This window comes from Callorhinus ursinus, unplaced genomic scaffold, assembly GCF_003265705.2.
Source record: "Callorhinus ursinus isolate GAN/ISIS: 27379988/994484 unplaced genomic scaffold, GSC_fseal_2.0 scaffold4, whole genome shotgun sequence".
Taxonomy (NCBI): domain Eukaryota; kingdom Metazoa; phylum Chordata; class Mammalia; order Carnivora; family Otariidae; genus Callorhinus; species Callorhinus ursinus.
The window spans coordinates 3,278,584-3,287,574 of NW_027397066.1; positions in this window are offsets into that span (position 1 = coordinate 3,278,584).

The window sequence follows — 8,991 nt, forward strand, 5'->3', positions numbered from 1 at the left end:
CAGCGTGACCCAAAAGGGCTGGCCTGGCCACCCGTCACCCAAGGGGACACGACTGGACCGGGCCGCTTCCCAGACAAGGTTCGTGCCGCATGGGGGAGCCTTGAGGGCCCGCGCGGCCATGTCCGAGTGAAGAGGACCCGCGGAGATCCCAGAACATAAGCACGTGTGTGGAGAAAGGACCGTTGGGTCTGTTTCCTTCTGGGATACACGGCGCTGCCTGCGACCGGAGCGCGACATGAACAGGCCGGGGACCGGGGATGACACGGGTGCCCCCAGCAACCGCCATCCCAGCTCTGCACTTGAAAGGCGGTCACGCACGCCCAGTGGCCAAGGACTCGAGCTTGCTTCTTTGACTGGGCCACGGGGCTGTCCTCATTCCACCCCCGCGAGGTGGCCAGGACTCCCTCTGGGGCTGGTGGCCCCAGAGTGGGGGCGGAGGGAGGTGTTGGGTGGTGGCAGGACCGTGACTGAGCACGTGGGGATGTTCTCAACGTAGCCTCCAGGGTGGGGTGGGGATTCGACACACCACATACCGGGAGCCGTGCCTGCTTTTGAACATGTTCTTTAGAGAAGCAAAAATCAAACGGGGGAAAGGAACGTTCACTGTGGCCATCAGTGACGGCGTCGGCGACAAACCGTTCATGACGCTCCATGGGTTCTTTGGATCGCTTTCACAACCTGCCGGTGATATTTCTGTAATCAGAAAAAATGCCATCAGTGTGGTAATAAAAACCATCTTTTGGATGCAAGTGTTTGAACGAAGGCTTTTCTGAGCAAGTCTATGAGCCCGAGGATGGGCAGCAGACCCTTGAAATTCGGGCTTCTGGAGCTGGTGGTGCCAGTGGTCCCAGGTTCGAGATCCCAGGTTCTGGTCCCTCCAGATGTTGGTTCCTTCACGTGTCACCAGCCTGTGGTGTGTCTGCCCACAAGCCCCCATTATTAACAAGCCCAAGGATGAGCCCAGGGAGCTTGGGGGGGTGGTTCCCTCACTGCATGGCTTTCAGCAAGTCCCCCCCAGAACTGGGTCTCAGTTTCCCCCATCCAGACGGAGGCATCTGGCCAGCTCCCTGCAAGGGCAGACCTGGAGGGGAGGCTCCTGCCCACCACTGCCCTCTAGTGGAAAAGCAGAAGCCAGAGCCCAAAAGCCACCTTGATCCCTGGCTCTGGGTCCCCGGTGGGCCTCCCCCGGGAGCTCTTCCGTAGACGAGAGCCATGGCTGGCCCAGCAAGTGGTGAGCTGGGGTCCGCCTGGCTCTCTCCCCACGCTGGGTCCCCACCTCAGTCACGCAACAACACGGCTAACTTAATGATGGAGGAGGAGGATCTGGCTCGCTGGCAGCGACCCGGGGTTGTCCTCCGCCTGCGCCCGCTGTGGGTCACCTCACCTGACCACACAGTCTCCCTGGAGGTGGGCTTCTGGCCTCACCCTCCTAAGAGTGAGGAGCAGAGAGGGGGCGCAACGAGCCGAAGCTCACAGCTGGCGAGAGGGGCCAGCACCCAGACGGCCAGGGCCTCCAGCCCCACCGGCAGGACGTGGGGTCAGCCACCTTTAAAGGGGCTTGTGCCCATGGTGTGCTTTTCAGGATGACAGGGTCATCAGCTGACTGCATCAAGGTGATGGCCCTGCACTAGCTCTCAGGGGGTGGAGACAGGCGAGGGAGTGATGGAGAAGAGAGAGGAGGGGCTTTCAGCTGGCAGATCTGACTCGAGTCCCGCCGGCATCAGGTGCCAGGCTGATGTGAAGAGCGGAAGAGCTCCCGGCCTAAGGGACACGTGTGAAGTCAGGGCAGGAACCGGCCACGCCAGGTTCCTCAGCAGAGCAACATCTATGGAGTGGTGGCACCTGCCATCAGAGACAGAGCAGGTGTCCTTCCCACCTGGATAGCACGAGCTGCCCCTTGGCTGCACCCGCCTTGCAGAGGAGGTGGGGTGGGGGTGGAAATAGGTGAATGTACCTGCCTCTGACCCTTTAGGCTGTATCTTCTTGAGTCAGACCCTTAACCCCATTAAGCTTCTGTTTTTTATTTAAAAAAATGGGGCTCACGCATGAGCCAGCTCAGAAGCGATCTCCCCTGGCGAACCTCGGAGGGGGGCCACAGTCCTGGCGACGGCCTGACTGCAGCCCCACAGGAGCGCTCGAGCCACAGAAACTGTGGTAAATGTGTGTTTCATAAGCCACAAAAAAATCACAGCCCCCCACCCCCATACCCTGGAAGGGTGCTTAAATGCGGGAAGGCACAGCGGTGGCGCCAGGCACACTTGGGCTCTGTGCATCTATTGACTCTGCCACGTGCCGGCTTCCACTTGACCCCGGGGGAGGGCACAGGCTCCCCGTGCCTCGGTTTTCTCATCTGTGAAACGGAGCCAGCAACTCAGGGCTGCCCACAGGGTGAACGGAGCAGGGCACAGGCAGTGCCTACGGCGGCGGTGGTGGGGGCGCACATTGCTCTGGGGCTTCATCGCCATCCGCTTCCTCCCCGCCCCCCCCGGCCCTGGAAAGTCAACCCCTCCTTTGAAGAAAGAAACCCAGGACGGTCACAGGTCTGTTTGCCCCTGGGTAAAGCAAATGAGAAATGGGACCTGATTTTCTGGAAGGACGAGAAAGAGAGTGACCTCATAAATGCTCTGGCAGGCCCCCTCGGTCCTTACAGTCCATTAAAAAAACACCTGGGAGTAGAAATCCCTTGATCTTGGTGGTGTTCCCGGCTCTGCTGATGGCTGGCTGTGTGACCTCGGGCAGGGTGCTCACCCTCTCTGAGCCTGGGTGTCCCCAGCTCCGTCCTCATTCTCCTTCCGCACCCCCGCCCGCCCCTGCGAGTCTACCTGGGAGCCCTTGGGCCCCTCATCTGCCTGCTCACCTGAGTCCCAGACTTTTTAAATCAATCAAGCCATCAATTATATAAAATCAGTTATATAAAACTTGTAGGTCCTGCTCATCAGGGCAGGTCCTGCCTGATTCCTCCTGCAGCTTTCCCGTCTTCTATCTTATTCCCCCTCAACCGTACTGTTACAATCCCTGTTTTATGGATGAGTAAACTGAGGCTCTGGAGGATCAGGAGGCTCATCTGGGTCACGCAGCACAGCCGGGGCCCTGGGGGGGCTGAGCCCGGGTCTCTGGTGCTCCCAAGTGTTGCCTCTTCCAGCGACTCAGGAAACCCAGCAAGGCCACAGGTGAGGCAGGGGCCCAGGAGACCCCGAGAAAGGCAGGGGGGGAGAAGAGTCCCTGGGGCATGCTGGCCGCTCTCCCTCGCTCTGGTCCGAATGCCTGCGCCACCTTCGCCAGGCCCCCTGGGACCTCTACTCTCCGCCTTAAGCTCCGCCCTCGGCTCTGGGCAGCTGTGGGCGGCTCTGGTCCCAGCCGGTAAGCTCTGCGGCAGAAGGCCCTGGTCAACGAGCCACCGGGACGGACTTCTCAGGAGGGACAGACACAAGCAGGCGGGCGCTTCCGCTCCCTGCCGACCGTCACACGGTGGCTGGGCAGGACCACAGACGCCATGTGCGCCTCGTCTGTGCCAGGCCCTGTGGGGCACCAGGGTGGGCCTGGGTCTCTGGCGCCGGCGCTGTCACCTTCAGAGATCCGACCCCGGGAAGGCCCCTGCCTCCACCAGCCTCAGTTCGCTCGCCTGTGCACCGGGCGCATCACACATAGGGCAGGAATATAAATCAAGTATGTGTGCCCAGCACAGGGAGCATGCCTGTTTGCTGTCGTTTTCATTACTTTTACAAATTTTACATACAAAAAACAATTCCTTTGCTTTGGTGTACAGTTCCATGAATTTTCACTCGCCCGTGACCACCCCACAAAATCCAAAGCGACTCCATCACGTCTCCAAACCAGATTCTTCAACCATGGGCTCAGTGTCTGTGCCAGGAGGCGGGCAGCCGTGGCCGGGCCCACACCGCCGGCCAGGTCCATGCGGCCTGCAGGCCACAGCCCACGCTGATAGGATCCGACTCCGGGGTGCGCGATGAGGACCCTCCTTCACCAAACCACAGCTGGTCTCCTCCATGTCCTAGGGCCGTGTCTTTAAGAGCGAGAGCCCTGCTAAGTCAAGTCAAATTCCTCGTCCTCCCAGCCCCCAGGTGATGTCTGCCCGGGGCCTGCCTCCAGCAAGGGGCCTATCAGGTCCCTCCACCCACAACCCCCACCCCACATGTCTGCTCTCAGCACTGCCCACTGCAGAAGCCCCCTCGGACCTGAGCCCGGTGCTGACCTCTCTGTCTCTCTGCCCCTTTGTCTCTCTGGCTCTCTCACTGTCTCTCTGGCTCTGTCTCTGCCTCTCTCTGGTCGGTCTCTCTCTCTCCGTGTCTCTCACTGTCTCTGTCTCTCTCTGCATCTGTCTCTCACGCTGTCTCTCTGTCTCTGTGTCTCTCTGTCCCTCTCTGTCCCCCTCTGTCTGTCTCTCACCGTCTCTGTCTCTCTCACTCTGTGTCTCTCTCTGTGTCTGTCTCTCTGTCTCTCTTCATATCTCTCCCACTAACTGAATGCAAGAAGCAGAGGGCTGGCTGTTTAGAGGGGAGGTCGGGCTACGCAGCCTCCCCCATTCCTCCCATCCCTCCCTCCCAACAGCCTGCCGTGGGCCCGGGAACAAGCAGCAGCGATGACCCAGATGCAGAATTCAAACATCCCCAGAGCAGCGACTCGGGAGGTTCCGCACAGCCGCCGCCGCCTGCCACCACTGCAGCTGCCCGAGGCCGCGGTGGACGCCCTCCTCCCTAACCCCCCCACCCCCCGGCCGCCGCGGGCTCCACGCCCTCTCGGCCCGACTCCCCTGCAGCCCTACTGCCCGCCCCGACTCACCGTCGTCCCCGGACACGGGAGAACCGCGAGATGCCCCAGTGATGCCATCCTTACCCTCCGGCCCCGACCGCGTGGGGCATCCCTGGCTCCTCAGGACGAGGCGCTCCCACCCCGATGAGAGGAACTGCCTGCCATCTGTCCGTTGGTGGGAGGTGCTCACTAGCCGTCCGTGTCACCCTCAACAGGCCTTTGGCTCTGATCCCCAGTGGAAGCGTCACCATCCCCTCTGCCCACCCTGGACCAGGACGGCCGGTCCAGCCAAGACCGCAGAGCCGGCAGCACACACTCTACACGCAGGGCCCCGAGAATGAGGGGCAGGGGCCGGTCACGCTTTCACCCTCGGTCTCTGGCCCCATGCGCTGCCTGTCGGTTCAGGGCACACTCCATCCTGGGAAAAGGGGAACACAGCGGACGGTCCCACACCGAGGCTTGGAGGGGTCATTCTGTCAGCTGCAGCCTCCCAGAGATGTAGTTAGTGGCAGAAAAAGCAGATCCTACGGCCTAGGGCTCAGTGTCACACCTTCCTTACTGCAAAATGGGACTCTTGGTCTGAGCTCTTCCTCAGGAGCCTATATGGACAATGTGGTCGATTATTCATAAATGGAACGGTGACTCTGGTCTGTATGCTTTTCTATCCACCCCCTTGGGCGGAGAACTGGGGACCCAGGGAGCACCCATGTAGCACAAATCTCCTTTCTTTTCTCAGTGGGTTCAATTCTAAGGGGTTTCCCTGACATATGGGGGGATAACCTTTTCTCCCTGAGTCTTGTCTGGAGTAGAGTCGAGAGGTATCACTTTTCTTTCCAGCTCTGACAAGGGGTCAGGTAAGCCAGAGGTTCTCCGGAATTCCCGAAGCATGGCAGCCAGACCAGAGGGCAGGTGAGCAGTGAGGGCCTCCCAGACGATTCTGCCGCTTAAGTCAGAAGCAATCCAAACACTGTGCCATCTGGAGGGAGATCCTGTCACCATTCTAAACCTGTTTATTTCAGGGATGTCACAAACACTGATGATTTAGGGCTTTGGAGATATTATAAACAACAACAACAACAACAAACTCAAATCCAAGGGGCTCAGACGAAAAGGTCTTCCTTGGCTCTCGGACCTGGATTCCAGAGGTAGGTGGGATTGGCCTGATCCAGGAACTCTGGTGCCGCTTCTCCACAGTTGCCTCTGGCTGACTTCCGTTGTGGGGACAAAACTGCAACAGCTGTCACTGGGGTACATCTACCACCACAATATCCAGACCAGGAGAGAGGGGGTCTTCGGGAGCTCTGTCCTTAAGGTCAGGCACATCTTTTCCTCCTTCCTCAACAAGGCACCGCTCACCCACCAGGGATCTGATATGGGTCATGTGCCATTCCTACAGCAAGTCCAGTGTCCAGGGAGTGCTGGGTGCTGGTTGGTGTAGCTGATCTTCGTCAGTCTTAGACCCTTCAGAACCTTCTGAGCAGGGGTCGGCTGCTGGGAAGTCCAGGGGCTGAGTGGGGGAGGAATGGCGTCCTCTGAACAGAAATTCGGGCACTGTGAGAGAGCAGGAGCAAGGGAAAGAATAGTTAGATAAACCGCAGTCAGGAAACAGAGACGAAGGAGCTCCGGGCGGACGGTTGCTCTCTCTGCACGCGCACAGGCTTCATTAGATCACGACCACAAACTGACCTCAGCCATCGGTAAGGGGTGGGGTATGGTTAAAGACCTTGTGTGAAATTGTCCTTTCCTTTCTGTCCCTTCGTGTTGACTGGAGGCTGAAGGTGCCTGGGTACTCTTTGCTGGGGCATTGTCTGTCCCCCTCTGTGGGCTGGAGGAAAAGCTGGGAGGGTAGGAATTCAGGGTTCCCTGCTGGTGTGCCTGCAATTTGAGGACTCCCCCACGGGGGTGGGGGGAGTGGGCAAACAGACTGAGGGGCCTCGAAATAGTAAGCCTTCAACCAGAAGAGTATCCTGGGAAGTGGATGCTAGGGTGAAAATTATTAAAAGGAAACCTCCTTCATAATGGGTTTGGGAGCCCTGAACGGGGAGCTCCCAGCCCTGTCACTCCTGCTCAATTGCAGACCCAACAGGAAGAGATGCACCTTGTTACCAGGAAGGTTTCCTCCTTCCCCAACAACAGTCCAGCTGATGAGAGATGGCCACAGCCCAACCAAGGAGACACTGTCGCAGCCCGGCCAATGAGAGACTGCTATAGGCCAGCCAATAAGACACTGTCATAGCCCAACCAATGAGAGAGAGCCACAGTCCAGACACGGCGCTGCCCAACAAATGAGACATCACAGCCCAGCCAATGAGAGACTGCCACACCCCAGCCAGTGAGAAGCCACTCTGCTTTCAACTCCTAGTTTCATCCAAGGACTTTCTGTTTACAAAAGCCCTCCCCCCCGCCCTTTCCTACATAAAAGAGTTTCCCCTGCTTTATTCCCTAGCCTCACATAGGGTTTTGTCCCGCCTTGTTTCTCGGTTGCGATTCTCTGCTATTCCCAAATAAACCCATTTTTGCTGCTAAAATAACCGGTAGTTTCACCTTTTAAGGTTATCAGGAGCAATTTTTTTCCATGAAATTATGCGTCACTTTTCTGTTACAAAATATGCCTCTTCCTGAACACAGCTAAGTTCCTTCTAGGAAACATTTGCTCATCACCCACCACGTGCCAGGCCCTCTGTGCGCCGGCCCCACGGTCCGGCCCAAGCCTCTGTGGCCGGCCCCACAAGGGCACAGGAAGGAAGGGATGGTGCGGTTTGCTGTGGGGTGCAGGTAAACCAGGCTCCCCACCCCACGGGGTCTGGAAGGGCAGGAGAGCCACACCTCTTCTCAGAAACTGTTTTGAATCCTGTGGTCAGAGAGCGTGATGGAACCAACAGGTTCCTCTCTCCACTGGGGCTCCCGTGGGGCTGCCCTCAGCTGGTGTCCCCACCCAGGACAGGGGTCAGGGGCGGGAACTCAGCTCTAAGTTCCTTCTATTCTTCTCTACCTAGTTTCCCTTAACCCCACTTTCTTACTCACTGTTTTCAAATCTTTCTCTATTAAGGTTTGCCCTGAAAGACACCCCAAGTACTATCCAGAACAAGTTAGGGTTCCAGGAACTGGAGTTAAATCAAACACGGTCCCCAAACTGGAATGTCTGGCCCCATCCTTTACCTGTCCTTTTTGGTCCTTGAGGCAATGGGATGGGAACAGGGCTGGCCGGTGAAGGGGGTAAGCAGTGGAGCACTTGGAGAGCCATGACTCCCTGAGGCCTGAGGCAAAGGGGTTGCCCCCTAGGGGGATTAGGTATGCTGCTCCTCAGGAATACAGCCAAGCCCTTTCCCTTCCTGCCCTTCATGATGGTGACAAGATGTCCTTTCCCTGTCACCAGGCTGCCCTGGTGAGGTGACATCCTGAGCTGTCACAACTCCTCCACCCACACCCTTGCTGCTTTTATAAGCTTTGGCTCCTTGATCACTCAGAAAGTATTTAACTAAGCACCAGCTATGTGCCAAACATTGTGTTTGGGGCTATAAATGCAACAAAGAGGATACACAGTCCCTGTCCTCACAGAGCTTGCCATCTGGTGGAGGAGCGGAGGATATGCCAGGGCAGCCATGGAGGGTGTATTGAGGATGCTACAATAAGACCAATAGGAAGCCACTAGCGGAGGCATCCCTAGATGCCTTGGCTGCAGGGGAAGGAATTGAGGGCTGGGGTGGGAGTGTGGAAAGACTGGGGGGGGACCGCTGCAACTGCTCAGGTGAGGGAGGGCTTAAGCCAGGGCCCCACAAGGAGCTGGGTGTAAGGGGAAGGATTTGGAGGCAGGACAGATATGTGAAGGACCAGGGAAGGAGGCCCTCAGAAGGATGTGTGGGTGTCAGAGAGACAGCAACGGCATAGTTGGAGGTGCTATTTCTGGAGCTGGGAGGAGGTGGGAGATACTGAGGACCAAGCTCACCTTGGGGCCTGCAGTTGAGGTACCTGGGGCCCCAGAGCTATCACAGAGTCAGAGGCTGTATCAGAGAGTTCTCCAGAGAGACAGAACAAATAGACGGATGGATGGAGGGATGGATGGGGGATGGATGGAGGGATGGATGGATGGATGATGGATGGATGGATGGGGGATGGATGGATGGATGGATGGATGGGGGGTGGATGGATGGTTGGGTGGGGGATGGATGATGGATGGATGGATGGAGGGATGGATGGATGATGGATGGATGGATGGATGGG